Source organism: Charadrius vociferus, unplaced genomic scaffold (assembly GCF_000708025.1).
Source record: "Charadrius vociferus isolate BGI_N301 unplaced genomic scaffold, ASM70802v2 scaffold70, whole genome shotgun sequence".
Lineage (NCBI taxonomy): Eukaryota > Metazoa > Chordata > Aves > Charadriiformes > Charadriidae > Charadrius > Charadrius vociferus.
The window spans coordinates 2180098-2205271 of record NW_009646851.1 but is presented as its reverse complement, the minus strand read 5'-3'; the positions used below and the strand labels follow the sequence as shown (position 1 = coordinate 2205271).

The following is a 25174-nucleotide window of genomic DNA, read 5'->3' as shown; positions in this document are numbered from 1 at the left end:
TGCTAGAAGAACATTGTTTGTTTGCTTTTGTTAGTGCTCGCTGAGTGCTCTTATTAAAGGAACATGAATGGTTATGGTTGACTGTTTGTTCTCATTCCCATTTCATCTCCTGTTTAGAGTCTCATGGCCTTTTCTGAAATTATTTTACTCAGCCAGAGTGGAATACGTATCTCAGAGATGTCAAAACTTTATTTCTTCTGGGAATCTATTGCCTCAGTTCCCAGCTAAGTCATTATGGCTGCTGTAAAGCTGACTGAAAAAGCTAGAGGAAAAATATTTTTGGTAGGTCTTTGGTGAGATATTGAAGTATTCTGCAGATGGGATATTTTTTTCCAGGAATGGTCTAAAGTTGATATGTCAACAGCTTGTTCACCTGACATTTGCACCCCATTTTGTAGCTGATTTGGGGCCAACCACCACAAAGCTCCAGGAGCTGTATTTTGTGTATTCACAGCACCTTATCAGATGTGATTCCTAGGTTCCCAGATTATTGGCTTGACAAGGGCCTAAAAACGTTAATCCCAGCTTCCATGTTTATAATTTCTTGAATGAGATGGATACTGGTGTATATAGATACAAGTGGGCTGCTAGACGGACTGTACCAATTAGGAAAGTAAGGCCTGTGGCAGTATGGAGGTATGGGCTGGTCTGCCTGAAGCATTTCACTTGCTTCGTGGAGGAGGACAAGAACTGGATGGTGAATTTGAACAAAAACAAATTTTACAGCATAAAAATCCCCTTTTTGCATACATCTGAGCAGATCACACTGTAATCTGCTGTAGCCATTCCTGTAACTCATTGTGTTGGTTTGAGCGACATGGGATTAATTTATCTTTCAGTTATTTTACTTTTCAGTAAAGTCTTTTCTAGTGCTTGGGAAAACTGCATTTTTAGAAGACTCCAGTGTCTGAATTTGTGAAAATATTTACTTTATAGTCAGCTATGGTATGTGGGTTTCAAGTTCTCAGTGTTTTTGAGCTAGCCAGGTTTGGGGATGAGGAGGAGCGAGACCTGGGCACTTGACCCAAGCTGGCCAACAGGATTATTTCATACTATGAATATCACATTCAGTATAAACTAGAAAGTTTGCTGAGGAGTTCTCTCTCTCTTCTATGATGGCTGCCATCCTGAGAACTTCTTGCCCCAGTGCCATATCCCTGAGCCCTTCCCTTCCTCCCAAAGCAATAGTGCTCACAGCGTCCAACATCTGCTGTCCACTGCAGGGAGTGCACAGCTTCCAACTGATAGAATTGGCTGAGTATATTCCTTGTATATTTTATATTGGTATTGGGATCAATATTGGTTCCTTAGTATTATTATTGTTAATTATTTAGTCTTATTCTATTAAATCTATTTGTATTTCAACCCTTGGGTTTCCTTGCTTTTCACCGGTTCCTCTTCCTGGGTCGGGGGGTAGTGTGTGTCATTGGGTGAGAGAATAGTTGTCTAAATGGCAATAAATTGTTGTGGGTTCTTCAAACCGTAACACTCATGTGGACACACTTGGAATTTTTTATAGCTGGTTTTATAGTTGCATTTAAACTAGCTATATTGGTGTGTTTGAGCCATGTAGCCAGCTAGGACATCAAGCAGCAAGGAGGCCCTCCTAAGTAGCAAGATAAAGAAAGACAGGGAAAAGAGGGGAATTTAGACCACAGTGAGCACCACACTGTTGTGCCTTGTAGTCACAATATCTAACTTAAGAGAAGAGCCATCTTAGCTATCGCAGCAAGATTCATAGTAGTGATTACGATGCTGAGTAAACATTGTGTTTCATGTGGTAAACAGCAAAGCTGTGAAGAAAAGAACCTTGAAATGTCACTGGGTTTCTAGTTGTCAAAAAAAATTCACTCGAAGAAGAAAGAAACTTTGAGACCCAGTTGTTTTACTGTTATTAGTCATATGTACCACAGCAAGGGAATTTATGCAGCTAGGTACGTAATAGCAGTGTAGGTACATAGTAAGAATTTCTAAAAATACTGACCTTTCCACTTAATGAAACCCATTTTGCTATTTGAAATTTTGCATATGGTATCAGTATGTATTTTTTTGTGAACCAATAAAGCTATGACTTAATGTTAAGAATATTCTGAACTTGATGATTTTTGTTAGTTACCAGCTCTTCAAAAATTTGTCTGCATACGAAGCTTGACTGGCAAATTGGCAAGGGATTTTTTTGTGAATCATATTGATAGTAAATTCATGCATTTATTAAAATTAAATTTATAATAAGTAGTGTAATTATGTAAGATCTATAATGGTACAGGCAACTGGTTTCTTATAATTTGTTTTAACTCTTCTTGGGATGCTAGATTAATTGTTTACATGTTTTTAGTACTGTTTGGACTTCAGAGACTCTTTTGGTGGGAAAAAAAGATTTTAAATCCAGATAAATGCTTAGTTTTGTAATTTCTTTAAGCATTTGAAACCCAATATATAATATAATTTTAAAATAAACCAAGCTATTCAGTCAGTTTGATTTGATATTTTGCATACCATGTTGTCTGCAGTCCTGAGATGCTGTTATTTTACATTACAAAAGCAATTTACTGTGTGTCTTTCAAAACGTATTTTATTGACATTCTCCAAATCTCTATGCCTGCAAAATACATAAGAAGATCTGTCACAGAGGAGGAATTGTATTTCCAGTGGGATGGTCAAAAATTTATGTCAGAGTGAGCAGACTTTAAATCCAAGGGCATTCTTTTGGTTGTTTAGTCTGACCTACTGTAAACCACAGAGTTCTGGTTTAATACTCTCTTTAGGTCACATAAAAGTATGGAATACATTTATTTAATATTAGACAAAATACAATTCCACCAGTTTAATAAAAAAAATAAATAATAATTTCATCTTAGATCTATCTAACCCATTAATTGTTGCCTTTTCCAAAAGAGCTGAGAATTTTCACATGGGGCTTCAACTCAAGCCAGTAGGGTTGAAGGAGAAGTTAGAGAACCTAAAAAGGAACAAAATTAGGACTGATATCCATTTATATCCATTCGTTAAAATTCTTGCTATGAAGATTGTCAACTACTTTTGTGTAAGGAGGCAATGGGTAAAATTGACTTATGTCTATTTTTCAACTTTTTTATAGACTTCAGAAGGCAAACATTAGCCAGTTTATGACTGCAAATAGATGCTTAGAAGTATAACAAAGCGGGGTAAGTTCTTGTTGAAATGCAACTTTCTACATGAAAATATTACAACCAATCCATAAGCTAGCTCAACATGTTTCCTGCTATTAACAGTTGAGTTCTGTCATGACTGTATTTTTACTGGTTTAGGAGGTATGATGCAAAATCAGAATTTACAGATATAATGGATGGACATTATATTTTGGAGTACAAGCATAAATTGATTGGATTGGAGTAGGTCTTGGGAATTTCAAGAATGAAAGTGAGAGGAAATTAAAGGATAAGTTTTGGAATATCTTTAAAATATAAGGAATATTGTGAAGAAGAGGACAAAGCAGTATAATCTTACATAGCAGGAGGTAAAGAGTTAAGCTATAAATAGTAACATCATTAGTCCTGTATTTATTATGAACTCAACCTAGTTTTCTGTTAACAAACTGTTTTGTATCCTCTCCCCAGTATATATTAAAAAAAAAAGCCACAGCTGTAAACATTAACTTAACCCGTGTTAATGTTTGTCAGTTTCACATGTAAAAGAATCGTATTGAAGCAGCTGAGGGAATAGGTTAGCCGACATGCATGTAACAGTGAATAATTCTGACATTTTCTCCTGTCATGGTCTCACAAAATGGGTTCCTAAAAAATGGAGTCTGAATATTTGCATAGTCATAGCACCTAACAGAAAGGATCCTTCTTAGTCCCTGTGAACTAGAATTCTATTTATTTTTTCTTTTATTGGTTTGTTTGAATGATAAAGCTTACTTAGGAATGACAGTTAAAATGATGTTGCAAGAGGAAAACTGTGATAATTTTGTCTGAAGAAGGGAAATACAGACACAAAGAAGTATACACTTTACATTGATAGATGCTACTTGCAGTTCACGAAGAACTTACTAGTATTGGCTGTCTTTACCTGCAGCTGAACTAAGTCCTGTGATTAAAATTTATCTCAGTAAATAGACGTATCTTTACCTGAACTAGTCATTTCAGGCTTTTCTTATAATCAGTGAAGAGAAACAGGCTTTCCCAGTATGTGAAAGATGTCGTATTGTAAAAGGTCCAAAAAAGGTTAGATAACTCATGACCTGAAACACCCTTTTTCTATTTGTTGTGGTAGGATGGGATGTAGAAGTCTACACTGCAGACATATAAACCAAAGACAGAAATCCATCCTGGGAATGAAATCCTTAATTTAGAAAAATCCATGACAAAACTTTTGATGGCTTCACTGGGGACAGAATGACAACATGTGTTCTGAAAAGGGACATACACACTATATGGAAGGTAGCTAGGGTTACAAAGCCTGGTTTTCTATGTCTAATTTTCCACCTACATAATTGATGTAGCTGCCAAATGTTCATTATGTGTATATTGGTAGGGAAAAAATCTTTCTATTACGTTGTGGCCCACATAAAAAATACATGGAGATTTCCTTGTTCAAAGAATTGTAAAAAGAGAGAAACCACTTCTGACACGCTTTACTCAAAGAATGCCAGTGGGTGTTTTCAGAAAAATAAGTCAGAATTAAAATGTGCTCGATGTGTATTTATAGTAGTTACCAATCTTTTCTGCATATGTTGATGACAAAGGAAGATTTGTTACTGCAATTAGGAAGAAAGAAAAAAATCCACTTGCTTTAAGATAGACTGCAAAAAATACTGTTTTCTCATATCTTTGTGATGGCTGCTAGTATCAGTACTTGTTTGGAATACATGGGTATTGGTCAAATGTTGTTTTGCAGTAAGCTCTCCTGTCACAGAAAGAGAATAAGAAAAAAAAAAAAAGGAACAATAAGAGGAATAAAGGATGTCATTATATGGGAAAGGCATTGGAAATCCACCAGACAAATTTTCCTTTCAACTTCTCTTACATGTTTATTTGGTCTATATTGCTAGGCTGGAATACACGGCATACATAGTATTCACAGTCATAGTGCCTAGTCTTTTTTGTATCCCTTAAAGGAGATTTTTTCCATTTTCATGGCTTTGTCTTTACAAGAGCCCTCCTAAAATGCCAAAGAATAATGTAAAGAGAAAAAAGAAGAGAGTAACGGTGCTGACCCCATTTGGTCAAGAAAGGGGTGTTTTCAAATGATGAGAAACATGCTTCTTTTTCAGCTTTTAATTCTCTGATTTTAATCACCCTTCTAGAGTTGAAGATTGTGCAATTATGCTGTCAGTTTATCAGTTCTATTGCATATGTGCCATTTTCCCAAGTAATCTTTGAACCTAGCAGTCACTTTCTGTTGATTCCATTTGAGGGAGAAGCAGAGGACTGAGTATGGTCTCAAAAGTCTGGGGAAGTGTGGGCATTAGTCAGACAAGTAGGAGTAAATTAGAGCCTCCTCTTTTCCACCAGTTAACCTGTAAGATGATGTTAGAGCTTCACTCAAGCAGCACATATTATAACAGATAGCTAATTATCACGTTTAAATGTCCAGTGTAGCTACAGCACTGTTGGTCTCATGTATGGGAAGGGTGTTTCACAGGAGATGTGGGCAAAGGGAAGAAAGGAGAAGTTGAGATTGTCACAGTAGGGGAAGAGGTTTGCAAAAATAGACGTTTTTCATTGTTTTTGTTATTCAGAGAGCATTTTTTTTTTTTTTTGGATTAACAGTAATTGACCTCATTCATATTTAAAAAAAAAAAATTAAAAAAAAACCCCTTTTTGGTCTTAACTCAACTTTCAGGTGGATATTGAAAGTGAAAGAATTTTATTCCCTTTACAAGTAACCCAATTAAAAAAACTGAAACTTGTGGTAAATTTACTGGTACTCTATGGCAACATCTGAAAACTTCCTGAGCACAGCTATCTGTTAAAAAATAACAAACAGTTTGGTACACTAATGAAAAAAGGGTGCTGAAAGTTTCCAGCCGCTATTGTGGAAAGCAAGACTATGTTGTAAAATTTTGAAAAGATATTGACCTCCTGTTATTTATACACTTAATATTGAAGAAAAATTGGATATTTTGAGTGCTCAATTCCATCTACTAGGGTTTTAAAGATGCTATTTTGAAATAACAGTCATTAATTGATATAGGATACATGATTTTTTCTGGTTTTGTTTGTGTTGATTTTTTTTTTTCACCGTGAATTAGGGAGCGAAATACTATAAAGTCAAAAAATGCAAGAGAAAATCTAGAATTAAAAGAATAGGATAAATTCAACAGTATCATTATAGTATTTTTTTTTTAATAGTTACACAATTTGAATTTGGAGTAGTTTTATTATTTAAGTACAACATCTATAATTAGAGTTATAACTGTAATATGTATTTTTTCTTATAAGTCAAATACATAATTATGTATAGCATGAAGAGTTGCATCATATTTCTAAACAATATTGCTGTTCTATTTGCTTATCAAAATAAGATGATGAAGTAGTTTTAGAAAGTTAATTTTCAGGTCCATCTTAACAGCTTCTTTCTCCAACAACTTGCAGATAAACACACTGATTTCCTCCAGTGTCTTTCTGCAGAGGGACTGTGTGAGTTATATTGTGACCATCCAGAACTGCAGAAAAGCAAACACAATAGCAAGAAAGCAAGATGTTATTTATATTTTTATCACTGGCTTTATTGGGTTACTTGTGCTCTATTTCCTGTTACAGAGGTCAGTATAAAAGCAGATGCTAGAATAATTAATAGATGAAGTTTTCCCACCTATGAAAGGCAATGCAAATTTTCATACCAGCTTAACTTCTATCTAGAACAGAAATATTTGAGGGAAAACCGTTTTCTATATTTTGCTGTAGGAAGCAAAAACACTGGGGGATGTATATTCCCTAAAGAGCAGTGTTAAATAAGAAGTGGAATGGATTTAAAAGCTTTATAACAAAGCAAATTCCTTGTAAACATAGTTTTCAGGAAATTTCGTATACAAGCTATCCACGCCTTTTCCTGACAATGCATTGTATGATATCTCTGAAACTACAGTTCTTTATCCCAGGTCTAACACTTACAAGGATTTTAGTTATCTTAGAGAAATGCAGGGTCAAGGTTTAGGGGTTTTTTTGTTTAAATAAAAATTGCTGAGGAGTTTTACATGAAAGATAGGTGGATTTAAAAGAATGTGTAGAGGTCAGTGCAGAGAGTGCCTTGAAGTTTGGTGGAATTTGTTTTCTCAAACAAACCACTGAATTTTTGCATCTCATGCTTCTCATATACTGGATAGTTCAAGCTTTTCATACTGGCTGGAATATAAAAACTGGTTTCCTGAATTAAGTTTGTACAATATCTACCATAAGAGATAAAATCAGTTTAATGAAATTTCTCTGTCTTTGTTGTTTTGTTTTTGGTTTTTTTTTTTTACTGAGTCGGGTAATATTTGTGATCTTATTTCCCAAAAATGGTAGTTTAACTTTTAAAAGTCCTCTTTCTATTGAACAGTTAAGTAATTCTTTACCTTCTAAGAATCAATTATCTCTAAAATGTGTGCTATTTGATTGTTATAAAGTCTCATCTCATTTCTGTCTCACAAGATAGAATTATTTGACAAAGCCCAGAATTCTCGTATGCAACCGAGTGAAATAAAAATATGATCCTTTGAAGGCTGGAGAAGGGGCATAAAATCTGAAAGCCAGGCACAAATAAATTAGATTCAGCCTTGGATAAAATCTGGTGCCAATACAATACTTATCAGATACAGGGTTTCTGGTCTTCATTTCTGTTACATTTCTAAACAGGCTTGACCCTGAAATTCAATATTGGAGAGGATCCCTTAGTAAGTCATGCCACTGCATTTTGCAGTAAGATACATCTTCTGTATTTAAATGTGTCTGTCCAATCTAAGCTATTTGTCAAGTCTCGTTTTACAGTCACCACAATGAAGTACCCCCCTAGCCATATCTAGTCTACTTCTCTCAGAACAGCTACAGTAGCTCTCCTGTACCCTCTTTTATCCATCAACTCTAGAGGGAGCGTACCTGCCATCTTAGGTAAAGAGTGTAACATTTAAATGGTTAAAGGTAGGGGAAGTGAAGTCTACCTTTTGTTAACTCTGTCTGTATATAGTATGGAAGTATCACCATTGTCATTATTAGGAAGATATCCATTAGTATCAGCTAGATCATGATTTGATATATATGGGCATTTTCTTCCTCCTCTAGTTCTCTAGCTTTGGAGTACTTTTTCTTCCTCTTCAAATCCTTTTTTCAGTATCAAAATTTAATTAATGTTTTCTTGGAAATTGTTCATAAGTTTGGGTGTGTTTCTTTTTGTTCAAGTTAATTAAATTGGAAGTGAAAGTAGCTAAACAATGCATGACCTTGAATAAACTAACAAGATTTTAACACAATGTGAGTGAACCTCCCATCCAAAATAAACAATGTGGCATATTCTTGAAATGATACAACACATGCTGTTAACCATTAGAAAAGCACTGTGTGAATAACCCAAAATTGAGCATTCAGTATAAAAACACTTGACACCTTTTCCCAGGTGCGTCAACATTCAGGGATGCAAAAAGATGTTTCATTGCTTGTCTTCCAAGAGGAGAGCTTTTATTTACTGTCAAGTTTCTAGCCGGACAAATAGGCTGAAGCTAAGGTGAGATAAAAAGTGTATCTGCTGAGGTTTTGCCTACAAGTATAATTTAATCCATGGGTGGTTAGAAGCTGGATTGCCCTAGAATGCAGTATTGTAGGGGAGTCTGAGAGGTTCTCAAGCAGATAAGCAGGAGATCCAAACTGGAATTAAAGGAATTTCCTCATTTAACATCAAGGATTTGCAATATTGTCTTTTCTGTTTCAGTTCTTGGATAGAGCAGAAGCGATTTTTTCTGACACTGATATGGTAAAATACTACATTCCTTAATCTTCAGGTTTGTTCAGCCTCAAACTAACTCAAGGGTTCTATGTATATTTTGTGAAAAATTGCATTGATTGTATCTAATTTTTGACATCCGAGAATGTGGTGAAAGCCATTTTTTTAGACTTCCTCTACAGTTAAAGAAGAGGGAGAGTTTCTCCAGGAACTGATTCTTCCCATCTTACAACAGGTGTTATGAGAACCTGTGCTCTGGAGAAGCTCTGTCTTGGAAGTGTATGCAGAAGGAGCCCAAATAGTGAATTGGACTAGCCATCTAATTTATAGATGTCTACACTTAGTAAAATTAGTTACACCCCAAAGCTTTAGCCCCTATTATACCTTGACAGTAAGAATCTCCTCCTTGCCTTCAGGAAACGAAGCTGCTTCATGTGTAAATATTGTCCCCAGACTAACCCAGTCCCTTAGAGGGGTTCTGCTCAGAGATAAAGGAATCTTATCAGAGACAGCCATGTCCTTTGCCTTCCTTGAAAACTGACAACAGCTCTACTACAATACTATTTTTAGATTGGTAAATTCTTTCTTAGTCCCTCTGTGAATAATTCCGTGGAGAACTATAGAGTAGGAAACCCTTATTCATAGAATTAAAGGAATCATAGAATGGTTCAATGAAAACACAATCAAAGAAACAAAAAAGAATTGGTCTTGTTATTTCTGCAAATATATCTCCAGGTCTGAACAGTAAGCAATGGGACCACCAGCCTGTTAAGTCACAGCCTTAGTGGCATGGGTAAGCTAATGAGCAGAGATTTTGTTTCAGCCCTAAATGGTCTTTTATTGTAGAGGACTGCAATAATAATTAAATAAACTCTTCCTAAATAGTTTAAAATACTGAGATTCTTCAAAAATAATAATTTGAAATAGCATATGAACTTTAAAAGCAACAAGAACATTTTAGTTGACTGCTGGCTGCAGCATGGGAATTCTCTTTGCTGAGTCAAGTAATGACCTCTAGTTTCCTTTTAACAAGAAAGTTCATAATAGATCGAGGTAATTTTTGCAATCCTAGTGTGGAAAAGATCATTTGGCCTTCAAGCTTGCAACAACAATATACTTCCTTGTCATTTCTGTTGTGTAATTGACAAATATTTGTTCTCAGAGCATTTACACTTGGAAGAATTACTTCTTGCTTATGCAAGTAGTCCTATCAGACTAGTTGGATTTATTCACTGGAGTAAATATTGTTTTAGTAATCAAAGACTACAGGACTTAACTCCAAATATATTTTTTTTTCTTATTTTGGCTCTATACAGAATGTAAATCAATGATTAATTTAAGATTACTGAAGCAACATAGCATTTTAAAATTTCTGGATTTTAAATGAAATTTTCTCACATTTCCATATTGATTTGTATGTTTTCTACAAAGGCTTTCATACATTGTTGTTTTCATCCAAAAGAAACAAAACAATTTACAGTGGGATTTGATTCCTATTAACTTCATTCCACAAAATCTTAAGTCTTTTCTTCAGATGGCTATAAAGACTACTGTCAAATTCTCTCATACTGAGTGAAATTTAAATTTATATGATGCTTAGGTGTTAGCACAAAGATTAATTTCATTGTCTGTAAATTGCATCTTGGAGCTTATTAAGGATGAAGGAGCAAAGCTGTAGCCAAATATTTTAATAAATCTCTTTTTTTTAGGATCTTACACTTTTATATATTGGCTTGGATTCATGTCCTGTTCCATGGTTTGAGTATATATGAAACCGGGACTTTTCCTTGCCCCATGACAATTGCTTTGATATGTTACCCAAAAGCACCACTTCTGTTAAGACTGCTTTTCTGTTAAGACTGCTTTTATCTCATATCTTCACTAGGACATGCATGTGGAAGGGCATTCCATTTCTTTTATCCTGGCTATTTCCCATCTCAATCCCATTAACAAATGGCTGGAAAAGCTAGATTCAACAATGCTGACAATAAACATTGCCGTTCAGCTGAAGTCTGAACCCTGTGACAGTGGAGAATAGTAAGTTGCATTTCCCAAGTGTTTTTTATGATCCCAGCTGGGGACTAGAGATATAATTCAGTATGGGCAGGAATATCTGGATGGAAAGTAAGTTTTAGGAACACATGTAATTTTGTGGTCTAACTGAAATAGTGTATTTTGGAGTTATGAAGTATCTGAATCAATTCAGGCCCTGTGTTGAGAAGAAAGCAATAATGAACACCCTGGAGCCAAAAGAGAGCCCTTCTACTGTAAGGGGCAGCTACATCTAGGAGATGTAGCTGCCATCTCCTAGATCACATTGGAGTACACCAGAGCTTCTGTGAGGAAGGATGTGGAATGATTCCTGAGACCAGTTTTCATGTGCAGTTTTCATGTCTACTGGGGATTGATGGAGTCTGTCTGTCAGAGAAAGAAAAGAGCATCTTCAGTCATAGGCTTGCCAAGCTGGGGAAGAAGGCTTTAAACTAAAGTTGCCAGGGAAAGGGAACCTCAATCTCTCCCACCCCTATCAGTCTTATGCCAGTGCCAGCAATAGATACCCAGAGCCTGGAGAAGCATCAAGGATCAGCAAAAGAGCACCCAGAGTGCAGCACAAAGGAATTCCAGCCACTCCAGCCAGTAAGTCAGCTTCATTGGGCACCCAGCTTAAATGCCTCTATACAAGTGCACGTAACATTGGGAATAAACAAGAGGAGTTAGAGATGAGTTAATGCCTGCAGGGCTATTTATTGGTGTCACAGAGACATGGTGGGATGACTGCTATGATTGGAGTGTTGTAACAGAAGGATACAGTCTCTTTAGGAAGGACAGGCAAGGGAGATGAGGAGAGGATGTTGCCCTCTGTTGGGGCATTCATGCAACTGGAGTGCATGGAGCTCTGCCTGTGAATGGATGAGGAGCCAACTGATAGTTTATGTGTCTGGATTAAAGGGAGGGCAGGGACAGGTGACATTACAGTGGGGGTCTGCTACAGGCCACCTGATCAGGAAGACCAAGCAGATGGGGAGAGACTGACAGATAGGAGCAGTCTCACATTCACAAGCCCTGGTCCTCATGGGGAACTTCAACCACCCTGGTATCTGTTGGAGGGACAATACAGTAGGGCATAAGCAATACGGGAGGTTCCTGGAATGCGTTGATAACTTCCTTCTCCAAGTGATAGAGGAACCAATGAGGAGGGGTGCTATGCTGGATTTGTTCTCACCACCAAGGAAGGACTGGTGGGGAATGTGAAGCTCAAGGGCAGCCTTGGCTTCAGTGACCATGAAATGGCAGAGCTCAAGATCCTTAGGACAGCGAGGAGGGCGCACAGAAAGCTCACTGCCTTGGACTTCAGGCAAGCAGACTTTGGCCTCTTCAGGGATCTGCTTGGTAGAGTGCCATGTGATAAAGCACTGGAGGGAAGAGGGGCCTAAGAGAGCTGGTTAATATTCAAGGATCACCTCCTCCAAGCTCAGGAGCAATGCATCCCAGTGAAGAGGAAGTCAGGCCTACAGAGGGTGGAAGGAAGGACAGGTAGCCTGGGGGGAATACAGAGAAATTGTCCGAGCAGCCAGGGATTGGGTTAGGAAAGTTAAAACCCTGATAGAATGAAATCTGACCAGGAACATCAAGGGCAACAAGAAAAGCCTCTATAGGTACATCAGTGATAAAAGGAAGACTAGGGAAAATGTGGGCCCTCTCTGGAAGGAAGCAGGAGACATGGTTATCCGGGACATGAAGAAGGCTGAGGTACTCAACAACTTTTTTGCCTCAGTATTCAGCATGAAGGGTTCTAGCCACACTGTCCAAGTCGCAGAAGGCAAAGGTAGAGACTGAGAGAATGAAGAACTGCCCACTGTAGGAGAAGATCAGGTTTGAGACTATCTCAGGGACCTGAAGGTGCATAACTCCATGGGACATGATGAGATGCATTTGTGGGTCCTGAGGGAACTGGCAGATGAAGTTGCTAAGCCACTATCCATCAGATTTGAGAAGTTGTGGCAGTTCAGTGATGTTCCCACTGACTGGAAAAGGGGAAACATAACCCCAATTTTTAAAAAGGGGAAAAAAGAAGACCCAGGGAACTACAGGCTGGTGAGTCTCACCTCTATCCCCAGCTAGATCATGCAGCAGATCCTCCTGTAAACTCTGCTAAGGCACATGGAAAATAAGGAAGTGATTGGTGACAGCAACATGGCTTCACAAAAGCCAAAAGGCAAATTGTGCCTGACAAATTTGGTTGCCTTCTATGATGGGGTTACAGTGTTGGTGGATAAGGGGATAGCAACAGATGTCATCTACTTAGATTTGTGCAAGGGATTTCACTGTACCACATGACATCCTGGTCTCTAAATTGGAGAGACATAGATTGATGGATGGACCACTCAGTGGATAAGGAATTGGCTGTATGGTTGCACTCAAACAGATGCAGTCAATGGCTCCGTGTCCAAGAGGAGATCAGTGATGAGTGGTGTTCCTCAGGGGTTGGTATTAGGACTGGTGCCATTTAACATCTTTGTTGGGGACATGGAGAGTGGGATTGAGCACATCCTCAGCAGCTTTGCTGTGTGGTGCGATTGACACGCTGGAGGGAAGGGGCGCCATCCAGGGCGACCTTGACAGGCTTGAGAGGTGGGCCTGTGAGAACCTCATGGAGTTCAACAAGGCCAAGTGCAAGGTCCTGTGTGTGGGTTGGGGCAATCCCATGCACAAATACAGGCTGGGTGGAGAATGGATTGAGAGCAGCCCTGAGGAGAAGGACTTGGGGGTGTTGATTGATGAGAAGCTCACCATGACTCAGCAATGTGCGCTCGCAGCCCAGAAAGCCAACTGAATCCTGGGCAGCATCAGAAGCAGCTTGGCCAGAAGGTTGAGGGAGGTGATTCTGCCCCTCTACTCCACTCTCATGAAACACCGCTCAGAGTAGTGCATCCAGCTCTGGGGCCCTCAACAGAAGAAGGACAGGGACCTATTGGAGCAAGTCCAGAGGAGGGCCACGCAGATGATCAGACGGTTGGAGCACCTCTGCTATGAAGAGGGGCTGAGAGAGTTGGGGTTGATCAGCCTGGAGAAGAGAAGTCTCTGGGGAGACCTTATAGCAGCTTTCCAGCATCTGAAGGGGGCCTACAGGAAAGATGAGGAGGGACTCTTTATCAGGGAATGTAGTGATAGGACAAGGGGTAATGGTTTTAAACTGAAAGAGGGTAGACTTAGATTAGATATTAGGAAGAAATTCTTTAGTGTGAGGGCGGTGAGGCACTGGAACGAATTGCCCAGAGAAGCTGTGGCTGCCCCATCCCTGGAAACATTCAAGGTCAGGTTGGATGGGGCTTTGAGCACCCTGGTCTAGCAGGAGGTATCCCTGCCTGTGGCAGGGGGGTTGGAACTAGATGATCTTTAAGGTCGCTTCCAGCTCTAACCATTCTATGATTCTATGAAGTCAAATTGATAGCCTTAAGTCTCAATGACACAAAGTTATCTTTTCAAGCTGTAGAAACGTGATTTTGCCCTACCCCTCAATTAGCAAAGTGTTATGAGTGGAGGAATAAATGAAGGACTAATTTCACCCAACACAGAAAGGCAGCAAACTCTCCGCTTTTAGCAGCTTTTTAACAACATAGAAGAACACTGTACTATATTGCCTCTTTCCATTTTTTTATCCATTCACCTTGTATAAATTGAAAGGTTTGCTTTATCCATTGTCAGTATGTAAACGCATCTATGATTAATATCCAAGTAAGGTCTACTTTTTCTGTAGTTCATTTGCTCTACTTTTTAAGTTGGGGAGACATTTAGAAGAAATAAAGAGACGCTGCTGGAGTTTTTTCATATATCTTAAATTATTTGCCTCAATACTCTAGATTTGTTTAATTTTTGCAATGTTTCATATAGTTTTGTAGTTTTAAAACACCTATTTTGCCTATGCTTCATCATCCTACTTTCTATTTTTTTGTCCTGTTCCCATGCTAGTTTGAATGAAGCCTTTACTATTCCTCCTCTTATCTATCAATCTGTTTTAATACTTTAATATTTTAATTACTTTACCCACTATAAATCAAAAATGGTTAATTTTATTACTGCTATATCTCTTGAAGACAGAGATTTTGGATCTCCAAAAAATATTCCTCTATTAAGAACAGTATTTAGGTGACAGCTGCTTAAAAGACTTTATTGTCCAGCTGATTAATAGTTTCTGATCATCCTTATGTTTCTTCCTCTTTTCCATTCTCTCCAGGATGCAAATGTTTGTCTTCTATGGAGGGTCCATTAGTGTTCCTAATGGTGTATCAGTAACACAGTAAGCCAACTGAATGTAAGATCTTATCTCCCAATCTTACATTCAGTTTGACACAGCATGTAGCAGAGCAGACCACATATAAAACAAGCCTGAAGGGCTTTTCGATAACCAGTATTCTTCCACATCAGGAGGACTTCACAACTTCTACATTAAAGAAGATCTGCAGATGTTTTACGCAGTCATGTCAGGGACTAGAGATCGGATGCAAAAGGGATTGCTTCTCAAGCAAGGTATTTTGAAGAATAGCTGGGTTTTGCCTTCTGTTCCTTAGAGTCATTCTGGCTGTGAACCTTTCAGTAAGGAGTCTTTACTGATACAGAGAAAAATAGTGTTCCATTGAACACTAAAACAGATTCTGTTTTTTAGATTTGGGGTATGGCAATAGCTGTTGTAACTCCTGACAGAACTCCCTTGTCTTATGCTTTCCAGTTAATGGAAGCCAGGAAGCACTTGTAAAAAATTTACCATTTTCTGCCGTCTGTGAATGGTTACTGAATCCAAGTTTTACATTCCAGTATATTGCTGTTTAAACCTTGGGAATGGTCTACCTGAACAGGCCAGTCTCCTGCTCAGCAGTGTAGTGTTTTCATATGAGTAGCTGTGAGGGGTCCAGGAAGTTCTGGAGGTGGGAGGGAGCCTGGGAAACATCAGCAAGAGTTTTAGCAGGTTGGGATAGTTAGTGGCAATCAGGGTAAAGAAAAGGGCTGGGAAAGCTTGAGGGAGCCTTTGGGTGCTCAAGATACCAATGATTTCAGAATGTCTCCCTAGAAGGACAGGAAGGACCAAAATGAGTGAACTGGAGCTTCAGAGAACAAAGTGGACTTTGTTAGGGGTTTCAGAGAATACTGAAGGCATCATTCACTGTTCAGCATTACTCAGCTGTGCCTCAGCCTGTCTCTCAAGGGGAAAAAAGGTGTGAATTAGGTAATACATTACTATGAACAGTAACACACTAAAGCTAAAGTTGGTGTTTAAGACATTTCCTGATTGTTTTCCTAACAAATTTGTTCATGCTGGAATTGAACTTCATCTAGTAAGTGAGCATAGAAAATCCTAGATTTTATAACTGAGGCTAAAGGAAAAGAAGCTCTATGTGAAATTGAAGACAACTAAGTAATGAAAAATATCTTTGTTTATAAAAGCCAACTCTCCTGCTAGCAACCCAAACGAGAGTTAGTACAACTCAGCAGGTACTCACAGTTACACTATATTCCTCCCCCAAGTTACAGGTTTAATTCAAAAGCCAGGTCTGGGCAGAGGGGAGAGGGAGGGGACAGATTCCCTAAATGTCAGCAATCTTGGTATCAGGCCTACTATATTGTTTTACTTTTCTGGGAATCCTACTGACAACAGGAAGTGAAGAAGAAATACTGAAAGAAAATTTTGGCTACTGTGTTGGTTTACCTAGAGACATACTCAGGTTTTCATAACAAAACTGGGAAGTGACAAACCCACAGAGGCCATCAATCCATATAACCCCCATTAATGTCACTGATTATGAAAATTGTCTAAGAACCTGGCTTGAGACCACCTAGAAATGTCAAAAATATTTGCAATGCTATAGACACTATTGTCACTCTAACAGTTGTGATAATAGAGTTATTTTCCTCAAATTATTTGAAGGATTTTTGTCCCTTTACTCTGCTTCATTGGTGTCTACATTTTAAATGGCATTATGTATTACTATACTCAAGTAGTATATACGTGTTTTAAAACAGTTAAAAATAAATAGATGCATCTATTAAAAGAAAAAAAAAAGACATCATTCAGTACTAAATCTCATCGCTCCAGGAATGGTCCCACTCAGGTTAAAAGATCTTGTCCTTCTGACAGATTAAAGCCCTTGTTATATTTCTCCCGCTGCACAATCCAAATACTAGTGATTTTTTTTGCCTTTTTTTTTTTTTCTGCTTTATATGGCCTCTGGGCTCTGAAGCTTCCCAGGGCCCAGAAAGGAAGCACTACTGTTTCTCCTAGCAGCCTGGCACGTGTTTCCTTCACAAAGCAGGGACTCCACAGCCCTCAGTTGGTGCTTGCCTCTCTACTCAAACAGAAATCTATTTATACATAATTTGCATTTAATAAATTTCACAAGAACACATTTCTCTGATTTCCTTCCATGCCATGCTAAAAAGAAATTGGGGAAAAAAAAAACCGAAACAAAAAATTAGAGTGATATGAGGCGGGCAAGATGTCACCATGTATGTGGCATCTCTCCAGAATTCTGGGTTCCTCCTCTCTCTCTCCCTCTCTCTCTCTCTCCCTCTTCACCCCATCACGTCTTATTCCTCAGCTCTCCATCTGTCAAACAGGAACTTCTGCACATTTACATCATATAACATCTCCACCTCTTCCCCTTCCTGACCCAAGCATGTACTATAGATCACAGAGTGACTGCTGACCCAGCCAGTCTCTGGTTCAGAAAGCCTTACATCAGCCCTTTTTGCCTGACTTGAGGATTTTCCATTCTGCAAAACTATCTTTGCAGAGAAACGTGGTTGGCATAGTTCACCAAATCTTTGGCCATCTATTGTCCTGAGGCATTTCCTCTAGATTAGGCAATTATAAGGCTTAATGATTGATTTTTGTAGGCATATAAAACAGCCCCGTCAGTTCATAGTAGATTTAGACACTGAGGTACTTCTTAATATCTCTGTGTCATAAAATCAAACAGAAACTCCTGACAGAGTTCTGGGACTGGAACAGGTTACTTCAGGCTAAAGGGTGAAGGATGGGACCACTACTCATCTCTGAACTGATGGAGAGAAAAGGAGAGGGCACAAACAGCCGTTCTAACATTCCTACCCAGGAGCACAGCCAAAATTTTGCAACACCAACTCCACCCAAAGGAATGGTCCTGGGCTGCCACCACTGTTGGCACAATGGCTGTCCTCAGGCTTGGTACCTGCACTGTTCCTCATGGGAGACAAAACACTCTCTCCTCTATTCAGAGTGGCATTTTTTTGACAGACATTTGGCAAAGGACAGAGGTAGGAGAGCTTTAAATTTTTATTTTATGTTAGAGCTAGCTAAACTAGAAACAGCTTGGCTGTCCTTTAGCTCCTGATCTGTTTCCTCGGGAGCTAAATCGTAGATTTATGATGTCTTCTCATTAAAATGGCCCTCTGTTTTTTATCAGCAATATCTAGAGCTGTGTATCCAGGTCTGAAAAGTTTTACGAAAGAAGGGAGCTGGGAAGGCAGGGATTACTGCTGTGTTTCAAGTTACTGAACAGCATTGGGTAGCAAATACAAATGGTACATTACATATTTCTTGATTTAATACATGTGTTCTTCACTAAGATGCTGCTGCTTGCCCTTGCAGTGAATTTCAGAAACACTTTTAATTACAGCTTCCATCATTCCAACTGCCGCTGTGTTATTTCTGCCAGTGTCCTGACAGAAATAAAACTGAGTATTAAAACAGCAAACAGCATTACGAATGAAGCATACCACTCACAAAAGAACCCTAGCAAGTATATCACTCTCAGAATAAACAAAAAGGAACCAGCAACCTGCATTACAAGGTTGCCACATAGAGAGAACTCCAGTGAGCTTACTTTCTCTGTTCTTCTTCCAACAACCAATTTTTAAGCACAAATTAGAGTTTCATGCAGTTTTGTGGTACATAATCCCTCATTTAGCTCATGGTGAACATGGCTTAGGTAACACTCGGATAATTGTTGTATCAGTTCTGTCCATTACTAGATGACTTGTCAATACAAATTTGGCCAGAATTGCACAGCTAGCAAAATCAACCAGTCATCTCTTGGAGGAGTCACCATTTCTCCTGGTACTCAGACTGCTCCTTGTTGACAGTGCCTACAGCAAGTTGTAGAGCTGTGGGTTCAGAATTGAACACACCCTAAAGGAAATATACACTTCCATTACCTCACTCCTTACTCTCTAGCTTCTCTTATCTGCATCAGAAGTAGTATACCCTTGCCTAGGTCTTGTATCTCCAGAAGGCATGGTCTTGGTGGAATTGGAGCAGTCTCTTATTGTGGAAGAGACTTACTCTTACTCCACGTCCACAAGCTACTCCAGGTCTCTCTGTGACATAGGATTCTTCACATGATGCACTCTCATATTCCTTGGTTCCTTTAGGTTCTAGGATGGTGGGATAAAAAATCATATTTTGGAAGTGCCTGTGCATAAAGACTTTGGAAAGAAGATATCCAGTCTCACGGTCCTCAAGATCCTGCATACCTTTAGTTGTATTTTTGCCCACAGCTATCAACTCAAGTCTTAAAAGCAAAGATGAGCAAAATAATCAGAAGAGCAAAGGCTAAAAAATCTGGAAGACCACCAGACTAGGAAAAACTTAAGGTGATGAGAATCTGAATATTGCCTCTAAGCACTCTCCTTACTTGGAAGGACATGAAATCAACATGCCAATGGGCATAAAAAGGTGATTTGATCACTCTGAATCTGGTAATCCATATTCATCCCACTTCATTACAAGCTCCTTCGGGGTCAAAAAATTGACAGTAAGCATCACAATTAAAGACCAAGCTCTGCTGTTTGGATACCTCTTAATTCAGGTTAACTGTGGCTGATGGTGCTTCACTCGTACAGAAATTATGCTTTGGGTCAACCAAGAACATCTGTGGTTCCACATGCTCCCTTCAACTTGCTCTTCTGTGACCCTGACGTTATAGCAGAGGTAACTAAGGAGCTCCAGGAAGCATAATGCAAGCAATGACTGTCAAAGTTCAGCTTCCAAGGAACTTAGACTAGAAGCACACTCCCATCAAAAAAAAAGTTTCATACAAAAAATCTAAGATAAAGCCACAAAAAAGAGGCAACTAAAAGAATGTGTGGGTAGAATGTGTCCACAGAAGTTATTTTTTCCACCTGTTGTGGCAGCCAGGTTACTACATAGATTCTGGAAACCTTTAAGGTTCCTGGCTCCCAGAAGCTCTCCTCCTACCTCTTTTCTAGACTTCATTTCTTTGGAATATTCTACTACAGATATTTCTCATTCTACTTTTACTCAGCATTCATAGAACCAAAGAATCATAGATTGGTTAGAGTAAGAAGGGACCTTAAAGATCATCTAGTTCAAACTCCCCTGACATCAGCAGGGACACCTCCCACTAGACCACATTGCTCAAAGCCCCATGGCTTTGGCTCAAAGCCCTTTGGGCTCAAAGCCCAACCTGGCCTTGAACACTTCCAGGCATGGAGCACCCACAACTGGTCTGGGCCTGTCCCAGTGTCTCACTGTTCCAGTGGTTTCAGTATCTCATCACCCTCACATTAAAGAATTTCTTCCTAATATCTAATCTAAATCTACCCTCTTTCAGTTTAAGACCATTACCCTTTGGCCTATCACTACATTCCCTGATAAAGAGTCCCTCCTCATCTTTCCTGTAGGCCCCCTTCAGATGCTGGAAGGCTGCTATAAGGTCTCCCCAGAGACTTCTCTTCTCCAGGCTGCTCAACCCCAACTCTCTCAGCGCCTCTTCATAGCAGAGGGGCTCCAACCGTCTGATCTTCTGCGTGGCCTTCCTCTGGACTTGCTCCAATAGGCCCCTGTCCTTCTTCTGTTGAGGGCCCCAGAGCTGGATGCACTACTCTGAGCGGTGTTTCATGAGAGTGGAGTAGAGGGGCAGAATCACCTCCCTCAACCTTCTGGCCAAGCTGCTTCTGATGCTGCCCAGGATTCAGTTGGCTTTCTGGGCTGCGAGCGCACATTGCTGAGTCATGGTGAGCTTCTCATCAATCAACACCCCCAAGTCCTCCTCCTCAGAGCTGCTCTCAATCCATTCTCCACCCAGCCTGTATTTGTGCATGGAATTGCCCCGACCCAGGTGCAGGACCTTGCTTTCCATTTGCCTTGTTTATGAGTATTTACATAGTCAAGTCATGCGTCACTTGTAACATTACACCAAAAAATTTAGGTCACATGTTCAGATGTCAAGAGACAAAACTGATCAAATGTAATTCCTCTATAACAAAATGCTTAGAAGCCAGAATACTATTAACACTGGCATAAAATCCCTGCATATCATGCTATTCCTACATTGTCATTTTCAACTATGATGAACTGACAATAGTGTTGCACACATCAAAAGTACTTTGACATGAACATCAAAATGCAAAATCTCATGTCTGAGCTGCTGGTGTTATTTTTAAATAATGTATTGAGATTTTTTATTTTAACATGGAAAGGTTAGACTTTATGCTAAAATTTATTCGTGGTCTGCTCACCGCTCCAAAATGAATACGATAGTTTTGCCACACATGATCAGCTTTGCACACCAGCCAGAATAAGAAAGCAAAGATATTTAATGTCCTCCGTTACCTCTTGAAATGCATTATGTATAAAATTTTTCAAGCGTATATGGACACAGTCTTTCAGGATTATCTGGGCTTTGAAGAGACCAACAGATGAATGCAAAGCGTGAATTTTTCACCATGGTGGATCCAAAGACCATGTGCTTACATTTTAAAAATGGCAAGGAAAGGAAGGACAGAGAGAAGTAATGCTATAGGGGAGGCAATGTGTGCTGTGGAAGTTTAGGATTATTGTTGTCACTTGTAATGAGTTGTGAGTGAAGTTCAGTGTTAAGAGGAAGAGGAATGGAGCTAACAAATAAACATCATCCTGTTGGGCATTTCCATTCAAAGAGCATGAAAAGAATCAACAGGCTGTTCGAGTTACTTGAATTAATGTTTTACCCATAATTCAGGTAAATACATTGGTTTTTAGTTCTTAGTCTACCTAAATATCTTGCTTCTGAGACAGACTCAGCTATGATTCTAATCCAGAGAAACTGAGTCATTTATCTGCCTTTGATATTATTGAATAACACTATTTCCCAGAATCTTGACTGATAGTACGATAGTAGTGAGATTCTCAGAAGTCTTTGTTGGCAAGATATAATCTAAATACCAAATTTTTCTGCTTGTGAAAAGGCCAGTCAATTGCAGTGTGCTAAGAGGCATCACAACGCTAAGTCAATGTCATCATGTCTAGTTTGCCTGGGATGATGTGCATTTGTTTTATGCAATGGCCTGTCCTCAGTGCCATGTTCTAAGTACTTGTTCTAAATCTTATTAAAAAGACTGGAAATTGATGGGGTTTTTTTGACATTTTCTTCACTACAGCCATGTCAAAATATGTCTGCTTGAGAAACGAGTTCAAGTGTAATAAAAAGCTGGAGACCTATATTGTAAATAGCCACACCCAGTTAGTTCTTTTCATGTCAGTTCCTCTACAGTCTATAGCTGAAAAGAGTGTTCAGAAGTAGGCTTATTCCTAACTGGTTTTCTTCCACACTTTACATCAGGGAAACTGACTGCAGTTACAATAGTTTGTGCTTCCTCTTCTTTACTTGTTGCAAGAAACTTTCTGCGTTGTAGGTTTAATAACCAAACCGAGCAGCAAAATGGCACTTCAGTGGCATTGCATTACCCTGGAATGGTGGTGGCAGAACTGAGATCCACCCTGAAACCTCAGTTGTGTGTATATTAGCATGTGTGTCTGCCAGCCTTGTTAACTCCGTATTCTGCACTTATTTTTAAACAACCTCAGTACTTCATTTACAACCAAATCATGTGGCTTGTGTACAGGAAAGTACTTAGATGTGAATTCGAGTTTCATTTCCTGGGAATGCAAAGAAAATACAGATGCAATACTACCTAGAAGAATAGTATCATGGATTCTCCTTTTGCCTTTAAATGCCGTTATATCAATGTATCCTCATTAGTATAAGGGAAACCTCAGTGGCTGTGAGGGGACAGTGTTGTTTTTTGTAGAAAATGTGACTTAAATATTTACCTCTCCTGCCTCCCATACCTACTGTTATACACTGAGCTGTTGATGCAAGCCATGGGAAGGAGCGTCAGGCTTTTCAGATGGGAAAGTGCAGGAACCAACTTGATATAGGATTTTCGGGTACTCTTGTGTAATGGTTGGTATGATTTTATTTGCTTTTAATTTGTATTTTGTTCAAAGAGATAATATAGTCAGCAATCATGCTCATCATTCCATACTGAAAATGTCAACCCAGGAGGTGACAGATATGACACAATTACTTATTGGGCTTTCAACTTTACATGACTGTGTAGTTACTTGCGACTTAGAACAGGAAATAGAATAAAGAACGTCCTGAATAGAGTACTCTAGGCAACTGTTGAATATATCTAGGCTTCATATTGATGCACAGTGTATATCTAAAAGACTTAATATAGTGGAACTATTACTAATGACCCTGTAGAAGTCCTTATTCATATTGACATAAATTTCAACAGGGATTTTTTTTGGATGAAAGTTTCAACATTTAACAAAAAATGTCTCAATGCTGTACTATTGCTGTATGGTTTATTTTTTTCAAATGTTTTTAATTTCTCTAAAAATACCCCTATATTTCTTAGATTCTGGCTGATCTCTTGTATTCTACAGAGAAATCCTATTCTGCAAGAAAAATGACACTAATGCAATTATTTTTGAAATGTTAGAAGGGGCCCTGATTTGTCATGTCATACATGTGTTTGCTTGTATACAGATCCCTGGGAGCTATTACAATTTCTGTTCTCAGCTTTTCAGTAAACCAGGAAAATGGATGTGGGAACCATTGTGCTAAATCAAACCAGTTCTCCACTGAATCCATGTCACTGTACAATCTGTAACGGACATCAACTGGTTCTGACTAGGATATGTAAAATGTACAGAAGATTGGTAATTAAGTCTGTCCTCATCTTCTTGGCTATTAAGACTTTACTAGTCCACACCTTAACAACTTATCACACCTTCAACCTCATTGTAATCTTTAGTAGTCTCTGCTTTACATCTGACAGCTTTATTTCAAACACTTACTCTCTGTAAAGCACTACTTTCTTACTTTAGCTTTTCCAAAATGGTAGCCATTAAAAATAAAATAAGAATTGAAGTGGTGAAGAAATCAAGATAGTATTCAGTTTATTGTGTTTTGCCTAGACTTCAGAAGTCATTACTTACCAGGTACAGGTGCTCTCAGGAACAGTAAAACGCTCTAGACTGTGCTGTCAGAGCAGCACACAATAGAAAGCTGTACTGAGTTTCTGATTAGACATGTTTTTCCCTAATTATGGTTAAGTGCCATCTAGCTAAAGTACTTTAGGTGACTCATACAGAATTAGATATGTAATTGTTTTTGTTAAGGTCTTAGTAAGTTGGTATAGGATACAAAACTTCTAAGAACACACGCAAGATTTTGAGTGGAACTTCTAGAATTAGTGCCTATCCAAATGGTAACTGAACAGCTCTGGCATCTGTGTATATGGTATGCCTTGTTATATGTATATCACTGCAGTACAAAATAGCTTGTCCAGCAGAACTGCAATTGACATTTCTGGCCACCCTGAATTAGCATGTTAGCTCTTGCTAGATCAGGAGGTAATTCATATATCTCCAAGGAATTAAGTTGAAAATCAAATGAAGATTGTTTATTTCTTCCGATACAAGGCTCCATGTAATATCTCCAAAGAGAAAGATACAGATAATACAGATGCTTATTTTGCCATCTACTGGTTCTCTTTTTACTTATAAATAACAACGAAATAGCTATTTTTCTTCTGTACATTTTCTATGTAATAGTTTTCAGAAGTTGTAAGTAGAAGACAGCTGTTGCTTTTACTTTATCTATAATATATATTTAATCTGGGCTATAAGATTCTGCAACATTTTCTTTTTAGTCACTCCATTATTGATAACTATAATGGTTCCCTGCTAGTCAATTAAATATTAATTTCCCTCTTTTGTATGTATACATTGCCTGTTCTTCCTAGATATCTTTATAAAGATATGCCTTTGGAAAGTTTGCCATGCCCTTTCGTTAACAGAAAAGGGATCAGCAATTCCATAACATCAAATAACGTAGTAGGAAACCTGCTTTCTGACCTGGCTGAAATGATAATTTATGCAGTGTTCTGACTGTACCAATAGGCGTAAATAGAAAGAGAAAGAAGGGGAGAGGGAGGGAAAGCGAGA

General features: G+C 38.7%; 1 protein-coding gene across 1 annotated transcript in view; it reads right to left on the bottom strand.

The window, feature by feature from the left end:
- The window catches only part of PELO (pelota homolog (Drosophila)), an 80951-nt gene that overhangs the window by 18303 nt on the left and 37474 nt on the right, over positions 1-25174 (bottom strand). The window lies entirely within an intron of this gene.